The sequence below is a fragment of the Falco punctatus genome, assembly GCF_963210335.1.
Source record: "Falco punctatus genome assembly, chromosome: 3".
NCBI lineage: Eukaryota > Metazoa > Chordata > Aves > Falconiformes > Falconidae > Falco > Falco punctatus.
Window position 1 is genome coordinate 90,762,871 of NC_137582.1, and position 16,607 is coordinate 90,779,477.

The following is a 16,607-nucleotide window of genomic DNA, read 5'->3' on the forward strand; positions in this document are numbered from 1 at the left end:
GGGGGGAAGTATGACCCATTGCTGAAAACTGTTTTAGCACAAAGAGAACCCTAAGCAGAATCTCAACTGTTTCATAAGGTTTGTCTCCTTCTGTAAACTCATGTATTTGTCACTGGATTTTTGTCACCTAAACCAGTCTGTTTAAAATAAGAGAATCTCTGCTAAAACAAGTCAGATTAAGGAAATTGCTTGAAACACTTGATGTCCTCCAAAAAGCACTCTTTATAATGAAAGCAAAGGTCCCTTTGGCAAATAGACTGAGGCAAGTTCTGGCTTGGTCAACCTTTCTGGAAGTCTTACACAATTGGAAAGAAAATGGTTGCAGGCCTTGCTTTTAAGACCTTCAAAATTTAATGGAAAGTTGTATCCTGGATGTAAAATTATATCAGGGCAGTTAAAAATTATATGGAAAAGAACTCTTCATTCAGCTCTGTAAGTTTTTAAAAAGTAATTTCTTAAAAAGCTTTTATTAAGTGAAATCAGTCCACTGCTGGTTTACTACGCAACTTTACATTGACTGTTTCTGTGAAGCAAGAAAGGTGGCAGTGGGGGAGGGAAAGATGCTCTGCCTAAGCTCCTGTTAGCACCAAAGCACCCAAGATGCCTGCCTCACCCTACCTGGGCTTGACTGGCAGGCCAGGAAGATTGCCCCCAGGGCAGCCCTCGGGCCCTCTTGCCTGTTGAACTATATGAAGGGAGGACATAGCGTGTTCCTGGCTGGAGTTCCTGGGATTTGCAGGGAGCCCGGGGCAAAAGTGGAGTTTACCACCCTGGGAGGATTAGGAGGTATAATAGTGCACTGAGTCAGGGCAGCCTCAAAACAAAGCATCCAGCTCACACTCTGCCACAATTCCACAAGCCCCAATTCGGCAGCTCTGATCCAAGAAACAAATGGCATCTTTCACTACACAGGCATTCTTTGCTTGCACACTGAGCTGAGTTTGTTCAGTCTCGGTCCTTCTGCAGCTCAGCCTTCACCCCTGCTTGAGAGGCAAGGTGTAGCTTCTCGGCCACGGAGGAGTACGTACTTCCCATAGGCTGCGCCCAGCAAAGCAGTACGGATCTGACGGCTCCTTACTGAAAATACGGAGGGAGAAGGAGGTTTCAGCCTGGCATTTCTGACTGAGGGGGCGGTGGGGAGAGAAAACACAAGGAAGTAAAGGCTTCCTTTTTCTACCTGAATCAAACAGCTGGTGAGGAAGTGACTTTATTTCCCTCGTTATCATTGGGTTGGCAGGATATCCTCTTGAGCTACATTGTATTGAATGAAGAGCCAGTGAGACTTCCATTTTACTGAACGGGAATTGCCTTGCAGCTATTTTACGCTGCCCTCTCTGTGACTCCAAAACAAACAAACAAACACACGCTTGCTCCTGGCTTTTGAAGAAACTTGCACAGGTCTGAACAAGGCGGCTTTGCCATCTGGTATGGGGCAGGAGAGGGAATGGCATAAGCTCCAATGCCAAGGTTTAGCAGCTGAATGACTTCTCCTTCACCCCTGCCTCCACCCAAACAACATAAATTCTCATAAAAGCTTTTGTTCCCGAATGGTAACTCATTTCAGAAAGAGTTCGGGGAGGGAGGGAGCGGACAGAGCTGGTTAAATCGTCCCATGTTTTCTATGCAGTGAAACCTCATTAAAATGTCATCTTGAAGCTAACGAGGAAAGTTCTTGGAACACAAAAACTAGAGAGATCTGTAGCTGTTCTTTTCCCAAAGAGTTTATGGGTCTTTTATGCAAGCCTAAGTCATGAGTACATGCAAATAAGGACAGCTCAGACCTTGACTGTGTTGTGCCGACGTGTGGTGTTTCATGAGGTCGATATCTTCAGAGAGGCCGCTATCTTTTTACGCCTGGGAGTGCTGACATGCTGGCAGTCCAGCCAGGTGCACGTTAGCAAATTACAAGGGGAGGGAAAAGAAAGTGTCACCACACAAGCCCTACCGACCACGGGCAGAGAACCTGCCTGGGGAATGGCTTCAGCACGTGTGCGCCAATCAAACCCCCATCCAAACTTTTCTTTCCCCTCCTCGCTTTTGCCTGTGGTAGAAATGGGTCTATTTTGAACTCTTTGTTTCCACAGTGCCCCATACAGTCTTAGGTCTGCAGCCGATGTGTCAGTTGCTGGCTGCGTAGCCTCGTTTTTTCTCCAGTGATATCTGAGGTTTCTGACTTCGGGCAAAACTGGTTCTCATCACAGTGGTCTTACCTAACTTCTTTGTTCCTTGTCCTTGCTACCTATTTGTATAAATTCTTGCGTCGGTGAGCCTTTGAGCGTGGGGGTGTATCTTGCAGTCTTGCCAGGCTCTCACTGAAGTCTGTGTTAATTGAAATCAGTGGAAATATTATTTGCATAAGGCTGATTAAACATGGTACTCAGATGGAGACTTCTAAGGAGCAAGGACTAATTGTGGTTAGGTTTGTTCATGAAAACCGATGCATATGCTTAGAAATATATACATGTGAGTGGTTATAGTAATGGGGGTGACTATTCCTCCTGTCCACACTCCTAGAGAGTCACCCTGCTGGCAGACAGATTTCCTCCAGACCACTGTGAGATGAGGGACAAACCCAGGCTTTGGTGAATGGTCAAGCCATCTCTTTAAACACAGGATTTGTAAGGTGTTGATCATTCAGCTTGCATGGAAACCCTTGCCGTGTTCAGACTGGGCTGCATTCTTGTTAAACCAAGTCAGCATGAGAAATGTTTCAGTAATTTAGTCTTGGCGTCTCTACTTAATTCAGTTAGACGTGGCTCTGCAATATGCAAAAGCCCAGACCTAGTGGAGGCTGCCTTGTTTTCTTATTCCTGGAAAGGCCCGCATTAAAATGAGGTATTTCTGGCATCAGCATAACAGCTGTAATGTCACTACAGCAGCTAGCTGGTGGTATTTAATGGGTGCCACTGCTGAGGGAGCAATATTAGCATTAATGAGAGAAAGAAGGCGAGAAGGCCTTCTGGACAAAATTGTTGAAGTTCAAACAACATGCTCAAAGCTGCTGTACTTGATCCTTCACAATTTTCTTTGCAGATCTCTTGTGGGTTGATAATCCTAATCCACTAACTTGCTGTTTGTTTGCATCGATATTTAGTTCATTTTAGTTTTATTTTCCGATGGTACCCTACTTAGGTAGAGTGCTGGAAGCTGTGTCTAACTTGTACCTAGAAAACAAATGTGTCCCTGCTCGTATTTTCATGAATCTCAGATGCACCAAGAGCTACTGAGTTTTAGGCCAGCTTCTTCTCCTTCTATTCAAATTTATCAAACCCATTCCAGAGAGTTTACGTTGACATACAACAGTAAACTTAGCAAACACCCGCCTATGGATTTGTGGATCACTTTGGAGGAGAAAACAAGTGTCACAGAGTTGTTGGGGGGACTCACCTCATCCTGTAATACTGTTCTTACGCCTGCATCCTCTGAAAAGAAGCTAGATGCATTAGGACCTCTGTCAAACCTTAAGAATGACTTTAAAATGAAAAAAATGACAAAACAGGTCTGAATGACAACACAGGCCTGTTTCTCTCAAGATGTCTAAATTCTGTCTCACTCATAATACTCTTTCAATATGAGCACCCTTACACTGGAAAGAGCCTACCAAATTTAAAAGCCCAGATCTGAAGATCTAGCTACAGCGGGTATGTTGGTAGTAGAGGGAAATATGAGCACATCCCCCGCTATGTTCCCCACCTGCTCCAGCTGCCCATGCTGCTCTTGGGCCACCACGCAAGAGTTAAATCACATAACCACCTGAGAAATGGGAACTGAAAGTAGCTGCTTGTAGAAATGCTCAGAGTGCAGTGGCACAGCATTTGTCATCAAGGCCATGGAGGGGTTTACTTAATAAGCGCATCCAGCTGTGCCGGGCTCGAGGCACAAGTATTAGCGGAGGTAGAGAGAGGAAAGCAAGTCAGCAAGGCTGTTGGTCTGGTGACGGGGGCCTGGCGCGCGGCGGCCTCGGCCAGAGAAGGCAGTGTGTGCGTGTGAGCAAGAAGGGTGAAACCGAACTGGTCTGAGCAGGTTGTCCCATTGGCTGAACCACGAGGGACCAGTCATGCATTTTTCTGCTTCTTGTTTTAACATCCCCCAGGGAAACACTCCATCCCGTGTTTGTTGCCTCAACACTTCGTTCTGATCCAAATCCCTTTGGCTTTAACTTGTGCTCAGCATTGAGCAAGAGCAGCACAGAGCTGGAGCAGCAGCCCTGGCGCTCCTCGGTGCTCCGGCAGCAACAGGTCACACAGAGCTACCGGCACCTAGAGCAGAAGTGCCACCCCTTCCTCACGTGACTTGCAGCAGGCTCTCGGTTTTTCTAAATCTTGTGGCAATTAGCTGATTTACAGGGCCAATGAGACAACATAGCTAATATTATGGTAAAGTAACCTCATGATAAATCTGCAGTTTAATAGGTAAGTGCAAATAAAGCTTATGCTGTAGACTTCAATGGACAGTTACACTTCTAGCAGCAGCCACCTGGAAAATACGAATTTGCACACGTGTTTTCCTTGGCAGCCTACATCTCATTAGCAGCCCAAACCATTTCTGCTCACCTGTAAAAGCTTTATTTTAAGTAGAGAAGAGGCAGCATTTTTTGGTCATTGCTTTCTCTTGCCATTTCCTAAGTCAGCCCTTGGGTGCTGTACTCTACCGGGAACCCTGTGTCAGTTTTAGCCGTAGGGCAGGCAGACGTGTCCTGGCAGGCAGGCAGCTGGATGGAGCAGGCTGCGAGTGCCCCCCTCCCGACACGGTGCGTGCAGGAGTGGAGGCCTCTTGGTGGCTTGCTCCATGTTCTCATCATTTTGCAGCTAAGTGATAATGGGAAATTAAAATAAGGGGAAGTTCCTAGTCTGCACCTGCTCGGACGAGATGTTTGGCTTTGGTTTAGGTGCCTCCCCTCCGCTCCTCCTTCTTGTCCTTTCGGTCCTGTTCACCACTTAGGCAAAAAGCACAAGACCTGGGAGACAAATGGAGGGTGAAGGAGCAGGGAAAGGAATGAGGAGAGTCTGCAAGTGGGAATTTAGACAGAATGAACTGTCTAAATAAGAGAGGTGAAAACTGCCTGTTGCCACAATGAGATGAATCCTACTTTTAAGCCAAGATAGCTTTATGAGTTGCTTTGCTTTATGGGAGACTCGTGGGTTAAGGTTTGCTGGTAAATCTTGATATTTTTGGGTTCATCTAGAAAGTCCTTTGGCAAATGCTATCAGGTAAGAGCTAACAGGGACCACATGAAAAAAATAAGGAAAAGTCAGAGTGTAAGAATACAATTCACGAACAGAACGAAGGACTTTGTTTTGTTATTCAAAACAGCTCAAATTCATTTGCATACACAGTTGTAATCCATTAACTATGACCATTAGATTTATTCAAATGCCCCCACGCAAAACCAGAATACGAAGACTTAATACAATGCAAACCACCTCTGCCCCTCCACCTCCAAACCCAACAACAAAACAAACAACAGGCATCCTGTAGAAGCGGGATCTTCTCCCACCCAAAAGCAAGTACCACTGGGAAGTTTGAAAGCAACACACCTCCTACCCATATGTATACTTCAGTTTCTCTGTAAAAAGAATTTCTTGCTGATACAAGAAAGGGCAGAAATTCTGCATGTTTCCTTCTAGCAGGAAGCTTTAAAACTGACTAGCAGCAGGAGAAGAAGGGTTATACTGTACTTCAGGGGCTTTGCTGGTGTCGCTGTTCTGGCCAGATCCCTTGATGAAGGCATGGCTTATACCAACTGCAGGAGCCTTCCAGCATGGTTGAAGTACCTCCCAGACAATGTGAGTTATACTGGCAAAAGGACTCCTCTGTTTGGTGTAAGTCTGCGTAAGTCTACATAGTGGGGAAAGGAATCATGCCAAAATAGTTATCTTTGTAGGCTAGGGATGTGATTTTTTCCCCATGAGATAGTTATGCTGGCCAGACTTTGTCATGTAGACCCTAGGAACTTTTATTTGCAAAATAAGACTGTAATTTATTTTAACCAGATGTTCAGCACTGATCTGTGTCTGTGCATTCACAACACACTCCAAGTTATTTTTACTGTGAAAGACATGTACCTTGGACACCGGTGAGTTTTTAAAAACATAACTCTGAAACTTTAAGGCTGTGGTGGGTTTTCTTTCCTTTTGGTGGTGATGGGTAGTTCCCAGAGAAGTAAGCTGGTGTTCTGGGTATTGAGTTTTGCTCCTATCAATCAGATCCTCTACAGGTCCTGTAAGGCAGAAGTCTCAGCTCTCCCGGGTATCAGACATTCACATCAATTGCTGGAGCAAGTCATGCAGTTCCTTACAACCTAATGGTTGCTGGGAGCATAGGGTGAGAGCTGAGGTGACCTAGGATCTCTCTCTTTTCAGTAAAGAGCAGGAGGTACGAGTGCCAGTCCTCTGAAGAAACAGAACCCTCTTTGTTTTCTTTCATGCCTGGTGTTCTTGAGAGGAGACAGGGGCTGGTTCTGCTACAGGACAATGATCATCCAAGTGGTCACATAGCTGTCACTGGAGCCTGATGTACCTACCACTATCAACAAGTTACACACACACATCCTTGGGAACAGCTGAAATACAGCTTAGCCTGCATTCCTATGGCCAGTCATTCAAAACAGAAACTAAAGGGTCTGGTTAACTGCTGCTTTTTTTTTTTTTTTTTTTTTTTTCATAAGCCTGCATGTCCTTGCTGATCATTCACAAAGGGCTGAGCATTTATATTTCCTGTTGACATCCTTTGAAAGGGAGAATGCCAATGGAAATTGGATCTTTTAATGAACAATTTCTGTGGACAGCACGTCAGATGAAAATTCATGAAGGATTTAAATCTATCATTGTGACCTTGAACTAACAGCACAGGGAAGGAGAAGGCCATTAACTTAGGCAGGAAAGAAATTACTTCATGTGTTGGTGTTTCCAAGTGAGAAGAAATTTCATGTAAAATTTCAGATACTCAAAGGAAAGAATAAAAAACAAAATCGGGGATATCAGCCAAGAAAAAAATAAATGCATTACCTATGAAATCAGTCTTGAAAGCTTTCCTACTTTCTAAAATAAATAAGACCCCACAGATCAGAAATAATAAAAAAAAAAGATATAGGGTTCTAAATTTCATAATTTACTTTTTTAAGTACTTCTAAGTGCAGGTGGATCCACACAGCAGAGTGCAGTTCTATGGAGAAGAAAAGAGAACTGACTTTGCACCTCAACAAGCCTACTCAGGGGCAGGTATAGAGGTACAAGCACCAGGTGGGCTAACGATTCCTGCTGTGAAACTAGTGCAGTCAGTGTTAGAGGCAGCTGAAGTATCCCTGTGCCGTGCTGTGCCGTGCCGTGTAGATGTGCCCTGAGGCAGTACCAGAGAAATAATGATGGATCCTGCTGTGCACAGAGAGTCTTACGGCACCGCGTACCCCGTACAGCAATGTACGCTATGACTCTTGCACCAGCAGATGCTGCTGAAAGGCCAGTCTCTCTTGCCCGGTCACTTCAAAGTAGCCTCAAGAATTTCATTAAAGCATTAATCTGCCATTAAAGAGCTACCCTTGCTTAAGAGCCAGAGGAAGTGATTACAAGAGCTGAGGGATTCCCCTGTGGTAGAAAGGAGAGGGATTAGATCTGGAAGTAGGCACAGCAATCATCTAGAGGATGGCCACAAATAACTCCTGTGTGTAACTACCTCCTGCATCTGGCTCTCTTTGGAGGAGGACCTGTACCCATCCTGATGCTCTTTTTATTGGTGTTCTGCCATTGTTGTCAATGCACTTCTACCTCGGATCTTCCATCACCAACATCTGCTGCTTCGACCCCTGAGTAGGAAGGCACAAGCATGATTTCCATCAGCTTCGCATCAATAGGGGCCTCCTGCCACAGGGGTAACTCTTAGCTGGCAATTTATGGCTGGAATCTAATGTATAAGTGACATAAACCACCCAGGAGCTGCCTTCAGAAGCTCCTATAATTAACTGTTGCTGCTGTAAGTTTAGACAAACCCAGGAAAGTACAAGCAAAATTCTGATTTGCTATCTGATCTTCTTCTATCTAGGTTCTTATACCACACACATTGCTGTGGTATCTGAGCATCTTGGTGCCTGGATGCAATTCAGTTAAACCGTTTTCAAGCTAGCAGTCTAAGCTGCAGTCCTGACACTTCTTCTACATGCAGCCAACTGTTTTGCTATAAGCAAACTGTGAAGAAGCTTCTTCAAAGGCTCCCTGAACATACCAACTTCTCTTGCCTTCTTTTCCCAGATAATGTAAGGTTGGGAAACTTGCCAAGCATCATGCTAAACCAAAAGAGACATTCAAATTTCAGCAAGTACAGGAGCCAAGGGAGCCCAGTCTGCCAGAATGTTATTGTAGCATTCTCAAGAAGCTCACGGCATTAAGACTTCATTTTGTTGTGTGCCTGCCTGTCTGTCTAGGAGATGCTCCACTGGAGGCCAGAAAGTCATTGCTTCTTCAATATTAAATACAATTGTCTCAGCTAACTACAAACCATTTGTTAGCCTCGAACTTTTGAGTTAGTTTTCTTTCTTTTTCTTTCAATATTGGAGGCGTTTGATCCTGCAGTTACTGTTGCTTGAAACAGAATTTCTGCTTTCAAGAGGATTTTAGATAGACCCTTTTCTGATGACCATACAGTCGAAGTAATAACACAGACAGGGACCAGCAGTCACAAAGGTGATGAAAAGAAACTGTATTATTTCTGGATGAGAAATACTAGATACGGGTTTGATTGATTTAAGCCCAAGTAAGGGAAGAGAAAAGTTCAGAACTTATCTACACTTTAACAGTAAAGAAGCAATCCTCCCCCCTAGGAGGAACCTTTTATACTGATATCAAAGTGTATTCTGACTCATTAACTGAAATACGTTGTGCTGGTGGAAGACAGTTATATCAGCAAGATTTTGTCTACATAAGAGTTTGCACAACTATAATTTATATCCATTTCAAAAGTCAGAAGCATAAGCAACGTGGGCGTACAGTAGAGTGCAAACCAGGCATGAAACATGGGAGAAAATCTGCAGGCCAGTGTTTTGGTCTATATGTTTGATTTTTACAAATTTGTTCCTGTCTGTATGTCTATAATGAAAGCAGTTTAAAAAAAACCCCCAAAATCTAGAGCAACATAGGCATCAAGAAACAAAAACCTAAGTCCCTTCCTTTTTTTTTTTGGCTGTTCATTCCCACAGCTTTAGCCACAGAGTTGGGGTGGGGGTGGGGTGGGGGAGGAAGCTGAACTGAGCCCATGATCATGGCATTAAGTTGATTTGACTATTAGAAAACTTTAATTTAAATGTTCCCTACAGGGTTTCTGGTATTTATTTCCTTATTTACTTCTTGAGCCTATTTAATACTTTGACCTGAAAGAAGAAGAATTTGCACAAGCAAGAGGATTAAAGGTTCAAATTAGTTAAAGATGAAACAGATCTATTGACTCATTAAAGCCCAGTGTTCCCAGTGTCACCAGCAATACTCTCATACATTAAACTGTTCATATGCTTGCAGTGAAGGAAAAAAACATCTTCAGCATAGGTTACAGACAGCTTTTGATTGGAAAAATCTCCTGCTCCTTTGAATCCTTTTTGCCTAATGTTTTCTGTCCCATCTAAATGGTCTTCCTATGTATGTAACAACCACGGGAGGGTTACTGGGTCTCTCTTCATGCCTGCCTGATGCTGTACATTGGTTTTAGTCTGATTTTGTCATCTTTGTCCACTCTCAAATTGCACCTCTTAACTTGCACCCCTTTCATTCGTTGGGTTTTTTTTTGCATGCCTTGTTCACGTACTCCCTTTCCTTCTTATGTGTGTTTCTTCAGCTATTCCTTGTGTGATTTCTTCCTTCTATGGCTGTGTAACCTTCCTTCATTCATTACCTCTGTTTTTACACACATCCAGTACTACTTTGCACAGTTTCCACAAAGCATTTGTGCATGCACAAGTTACACCTTTCCTTGCTGGTATATTGCTTATTCCAGTCTACTGAGTTGAAGTTAGCAGAGACAAATACATCACTGTCATTGTGCCAGCTAATCGTGCTTGAGCTGTGGTCCCAGCAGGTTTTAAATGCAGCTGGCTGCCACAATGCTGAGTGTAGCCTAGGTGGATGGAACTGCCAAGTCACCGTGGGCATTGTGCCAAGGGGACTCTTCAAGGTTGTGTTGTGACACAGTAGTAGCTTGCAGTGAGGACTAGCCCTGCCTAGTACCCAGCGAGACTCCGCTACCCAACTTGTGTCTTGAGTACACCTCGGTTGGGCTGGCGCTCCTCTAGAAGCAAGCAGAGTTGGGTTAGGAGCATGTGAAAGAAGGCTTAGCACAAACACCAGTTGTGTCTGGTTTGCTGTGAAGGCAACTCAAAACTGTGCTTGGAAAGCAGGGATACCTGGGCACCATGCTGCTGTAGTTCATCCCTGCTCAGTGAATCCTGATATGTGGAAGGTGCAGCACGTCTATGGGTTTTACCAAGAAGCTGGCAGCTGCTGAGCTACAGGAGAAGCTCTCTGAAGGCTTTCACACTCCTGGGAGGAGCAGCAGCTCATACAGCTGTGTTTAGTATTTCACCTCTGGCCAATTTTTAAGGGTAGATTTAGGAGAGGAAAGATGAAGTAGCTCTCTGTTGACTTTCTTAGATAATAAAAAACATACTTATGTCACAGTTTTTAAAGAAAACAGAATAGCATCACCTCGATGAGATGAAAGGTAGGATCCATGAACACAGGAGCTCTGATACTGAATTAGTCTTGTGGTCCACCTAGACATTAAGACTTGGTGAGCCAGCCACAATCAGTTTATGATCAATACCTGAGTTAAGAGTAGTTTCTTTCTTTTTGTGCATCACTTTTCCAAGATGCTGTTGTATCAAGTGTCCAGAAATCTGTGTGCCTCCTGATCCATCTGATCAAGCACAGGGGAGCAGCCAAAGTCCCTTTTACCACAATTTTGTTAATAGTTCTTTTGAGTTCAACATTGCTCACTCAGTTTCCTTAAGCTGGATATTAGCAACAAAGACCTGCTAATGTCTGCTTTCCAAAAGTTGTTAAAATGGTTTGGAATTTCTAGTTTAGCGTTTGATTATTTGTCTTCAGAGATTCAGTTGCATAGTCTTTCCCACTTAAAGTTCAGCTAAATAATGTTCACGTTATATTCTATACAGCGGTATCTCCTCTGCCTCTGTGGCCCAGTCTTTCTCTCCTGAACAGTTTGTAGGTAGATAATGATGTTGTTCCACTACGTTTCCCTACCATTCATTATTATTGAAATCATCCTCCATGGCAAAATATTCTGATTTTTCTTTTGCTTTTAAGCTTGTTACATTTGTCTAAATACTTACACTTACTCAACTCCTTTTTCTGATACCTTCCCAGTTTTACTGAATTCCCTTTTATGCATTTACCAAAATTACGACTCTCTGATGGTCGTAATTGGCATTGTGTTCTCTGAATTCACAAGATGCTGCCATATATACAGCTGTCTTTAATAGACGTATCTGACTAATATGTTCCCCAGATCCTCATAACTTCTGGATTATTTGCAGGATCTACTTCTGTTCTGGTCCTCTCCATTTTCTAGGCTCTCCTTTCCCCAGAAGGTTTCCTCACCCTCTATCTAACAAACTAAAATGCTTTCTTGCACAGTCTTTTCTGGCCACACTCAGAACTGGCATAGATCTCACTGCCTCAGCAGACTTGCCTATGAAACTGGGAACAACTGAGTCAAAGCCATTAGCCTCGACTCAGACCCAGAGTTTTCTGTCTAGCCAAATGATGTTAGTTCCCAGACAGTCTCTCTTACTTACTGGTAAGAAAAGCTCATCCTGTGTCTCATGATATTCATTTTTTTGGCTGAAATTAAGAAGCTTGCTGAGTTCATGTTCCTCACGACTCCGTTCCTGGGGACAACTGGGGGCACTTGTCTTGCAAGCCTCATTCTAACTGGTGGCAAAAGCCATCTTCAGTCACAAAGGATTGCATTTTCTGCCAGAGAAGGGTGATCTGACCCTCTGCTCTGTAGCCAAGCTTCTCTTCCATCAGGAGGCTGGCTTCTTACAACAAAGCGTTGGCCAGCTTGTGCCTCAGAGCCACCCTTCCCCTCCCAGGTGCTCTTCCAGTGTCTGAGCTTCCTCAGTTTCTCACAGATACTTGTCAGATTTCAGAACATTTGAAAGTAAAGAAGCAGAAGCTTTGTAAGATCAAGGGTCCTTAACAGAAGGTAAGATATTTTAACCAGTCCCCAGTCAAAATAAGGGTTGCTATCTTTTTATCTACTTGCTTAAGTTTTAATAAAATGGTGGGCTTTTGGTTGGGCAAATGACTGTCAGTACTGTATTGCCCAAGCGAGTTCTTTCTCATTCTCACTGTAATGCATCCCATTTCCCTAAATCTACAAAAAATGTGCTTTCAAGTTAGATTCCTGAACACGTGAGTAGACGTCTAAACAAATAGACTTGAGTTTCAGAGGAGGGGACCTCCTGCCTTGGTTGTCTGGAGTTAGATAGGTGAAAGTCTTGGGCCAAGTAATACGTTACAAAGCTACAGTTTGAATGGGGACAGAGGAAGTTAAATTCCTGATTCCATTTCTAAATTTGTAATATTATGCATTAATAATCATTGCATTGATAATAATTGAATTCAAATTTTGGGGATTTAAAAAATATTTTCTGAAAATTGTGTTTGAATTTTCTGCCGTTTATTTGACAGGGCATTGGAACTAGCCGCATTAGTAAGCAACCAGCAAACTGAACAAGGGGTGAGTGAGTGACAGGGAGAGACAACGTAGGGATGCAGATTCAGCACTCCTGGTCCTCATCATGCAAAAAATAGAGGGATTTCAATTTCCTTACAGGAAAGACAGGAAATTCAAAGATGGTGAGAGGACATAATTTTCCATGGGATTCACAATTAGACCATTTTAATATATAAAGTATTTAAATTAGATGGTTGCTACAGGATGCTGAGAAGTGAGTTTAGCAAGCTTCGAAGAATTATTAAATGTTTCTGTAGTAAACAAAAGCTTTTAAAAGTTATTCCAAAATAATAGTATTAGTATTAGTGTTGGTATTCGTAATGGTAATAGTATTGATAACGGTAATGGTAATGGTATTGGTAACGGTAACAGTAACGGTAAAGGTAATGGCAATGGTAATAATAATGGAAGCCTTATGCTTGAGGGATGAAGTCAATCTATGAATTCTTAAAATTAGTGTGGGGTCTTCAGGGGGACTACGCAGTACAGGGGAAAGGATAGGAGAGAGAAGAGATTATCCTAAGTTCATCTCTTATGGCATTTCTTCACCTTCATCTGAAGCAGGTGGTGCTGAGCACAGGTGCAGGCACGGTCTGTGCTGGATGGATCATGATTTTGGTGAAGAAGGGCAATTTTTAATACTTGTGTACTAGCTGAGCAGGGCACTCTTGCGTCCTTGCGTATTTTACAAAGATTTTTTTCTACACCTTTTAGTGTTCATCTAACTAAAAATGACATTGATAGAGACAAAACCCATGGATTCCTAACATAAGATTTGTATAGAAATTTAAAAACATGAGCAACATAGTACCTTTAACTTAAGAAAAAAATATAGTATGTCTTTTTTATATGGAAAACTAACGTGACTAGGATTAAAAAAAATCCTGGAAGTTAAATGTTAATTATAATAAAAGATGAAGAAGAGAAGTTCAAGACATTTTCAAAACACGCAAGTTCTTTAATATTAAAAGGAATATTTTCCTAAAATATATAATGAAAACTAAAAAGTAAACAGAATAAAAATTTGGGTTTGTCCATGTGCTTTATCCAAATAGAAGGACTAGTAATTAAACATACAATGGGAGCAGCATAAAGGGAAGAGGCTGTATTAAAAACAAAAAGAGAGCGGTGTTCCTTATTTAACTGAAAATAAAGCTAAACAACCTGCTAATGCTACCAAATTGAAACCTGTGCCAGGGTATAAAATGCTACGGTTCACGTATGGCTGCCTTCACTCCTTTGTCCAGCTATAGATGACTGTGACGGTTAGTTGTGGGTTTTTAATTGAACTAATTACAGCGGGGGAGCAGGCTCTCCCGGGCTGCTCTGAGGGCCATCCCTTGCCACCTAGAGAGGTGTCCCTGCACCACGGGGCTGGGGTGGATGCTGGAAGGGGCCACAGCGGTATGACTGATGGCGCTGGGGCAGATAAGGCTCCACAAAGCCTCAGCTGGATCCTGTGGCTGAACCCAGGGGCAGAGGGGCAGCCTGAGTGCAGGTGTCCTCATGGAGGGCCACCCGTAGGAGCAGGGCCACAGGCTGTCTCCCTGCACATGATGGCACTGCAGAAGACAACAAAGCCGCGTTAAAGTCTGCAAGGCTGTATCAGTCTTTGCTTCTTATCTATTCTCCCTAGAGGACTCCTTGGTTTATTTTTATTTTTCATCCTTCCTTGAATCTCTTTCATTTCCTCCCCTCTTCAATTATACATCATTATATTATATTTAGATAGAAGTATGTGAATATTTTTAACGACATCAAGCCTTCTAAAGTTGTATTCATGGAAGAGAATACAGCATATATGCCTGTAGTGCGCCACGGGTAACATAGTGGTGCCTTTCTCACGGTCAGCCGTGCTTCCCAAACTCCCCTCCCCCTCACCCGAGTACTTTCACTCACCTCTTTTCAGACCACTAAGCAACCACTGTCAATCACCCTTCACACCCCATCCCACCACTTTCGCTCTCAGTCACTTGCCCACTGCCGTGACTCTGCCAGGATGCACCTCGCCAAAGCACTGCAGACGCCCACCCCTTCTTACTCACCTCCCGAACCCTTTCATGCGGGCAGGGACATTCGACAGTAGCTCAGCTAGAGCTGTGGGTACTATGGTAAATGCCGAAAATTCAAAGCAAGAGAGAGAGGAGATAAGGGGTGACGTGGACACTAGGTGGGAAATTCCTTAGTCAGATCTAGCAAGTATGACTGTCCGGGAGGGATTAGGGAGTGCGGGAAACTCATCTGCTTGAAGCACTTCTGCAACGCAACAACTACACCCAGAGGCGAGTCCCCTTAGGTTCAATCAATACAACGAGAGAGAGAAACTCTTCCAGAAGGTGATTCAGAGAAGCAGCAGCCTAATGTGGCTGACCCCAAGCTGCCCTCTGGAGAAACCTCTCCCCGCCTCTGTTGAGCACAGAGGGGAAGTCCTTGCCTACAGATGCAAGCGAGAGTGCCAGAGTGCCTCGTTTAATCTCTGTATCTCTGCGCATCATCTGTGGATGGTGGTAACTGAAGTACTTGACTGGGGCATGTGGAAGAGTGTTCCTGGAAGGTGTGTGCTACAGCAGCTGTGGAGGAGTGCCTGCAGCGGGAAATTACTAGTGGCTCTGTGCGTGCACAGAGCTGGGAAGTCCCCCACAAAGAGGTTGTCCATGCCTGCTGAGATCAAGGACAGATACTCTTCTCTGTTACTCTTTTAGAAAGGGTCATGGTATTTCCCTTTGGGAATTGTGTATCACAGCAAGTCAATTTTAGCTGTGTTTATCTTAAGTGGTTTTATATTCCTGCGATAGTTTGCTGTAGTAAAAGAAAATCTGCCATTTGCATTTGCATATCTCCTCAGTGTTTGAGTGGGAAATGATAAGGAGAAATTTCTCCAAAACACTTCAACCTGAACATTGCTTATCTTTCCTTTCAGCCTATTGTTGAATGAAATATCATTTCGAGCTAAGGGAGGCACTATCTGACAGAACAATAGATATCTCTCCACACCTGTCAAGTTAAAGAGTAACTGGAAGGTACTACATTCAGAGCTATTACCTTACTAAGTATCATGCAGAATCCAAACATATTTCCCTCTGTAAGTAAATCTAAAGACTACACATTGGAGACGTATGTATATGCACATGTATATCATATACATATTTATATTACATATACATGTATATATATACATCGATACTTGCATACGTATGTATAATGCTGAATGGTTTGGACAGCTAAGTGAAAAATCAAGACCCATGTAAAGAAATTAAATGTAGTATTCCGCTGCTGTTTTCCCAGCTGGTTCATCAGTAGAGTCCGCCGTTGGGTGGTTACGGATGCAATATACCCACCTTCGACGTTGTAAAGGCTGAGTGCTAGAGCCCGCGCTCCCCTTAAGCACCTGTTTGATCCACTGCCTTGAGGTCAGCAGAACGAGTTCCCCTGTTTTCATTTGACTTTGGCCAGGTCCTCCACATGCCAAACTGAACTTCCCACAGTTCAAAGAAGAATCTCCCATTGCGAATGGAGCCAAGCGTGTTGTGTTACCAGGGTGGGGGTGTAGCATCTGCACAGAGACCAGGAAGACCCCAGAAGGGAATGGTCCGGACTGTGTGCTGAGGGTTTCAATTACGACGTTCGTTTAACCCAAAAAGCCTGCTGCTGCAGAAAGCCACAGATGTTTTGTTCCTCTTCCTTGGGTCTTCCAGTCTTTACAGACATCACAAAGACACCGCGCATAATGTTTTTATTTTATTCAAGCTTTCTGCTCAGGACTGTGACCCAGACCACTGTAGAGCCGATCTCATTCCAGCTAGCAGATGCCTGTATGAGATCTTACAGTTCTTGTCCTTCACAAATACTGCTTAGCCCCATCTATT

The 16,607-nt window shown here is 43.5% G+C and overlaps 1 protein-coding gene and 1 long non-coding RNA gene across 2 annotated transcripts in view; one reads left to right on the forward strand and one right to left on the reverse strand.

The window, feature by feature from the left end:
- The window catches only part of BCL2 (BCL2 apoptosis regulator), a 103,938-nt gene that overhangs the window by 7,600 nt on the left and 79,731 nt on the right, over positions 1-16,607 (reverse strand). The window lies entirely within an intron of this gene.
- LOC308059888 overlaps positions 1-16,607 on the forward strand; it is an 82,303-nt gene continuing 65,696 nt past the window's right edge. The window contains exon 1 of the long non-coding RNA XR_013926474.1: positions 1-16,607. This exon is cut by the window's right edge and continues 18,014 nt beyond it. This is a non-coding gene — a long non-coding RNA (uncharacterized lncRNA).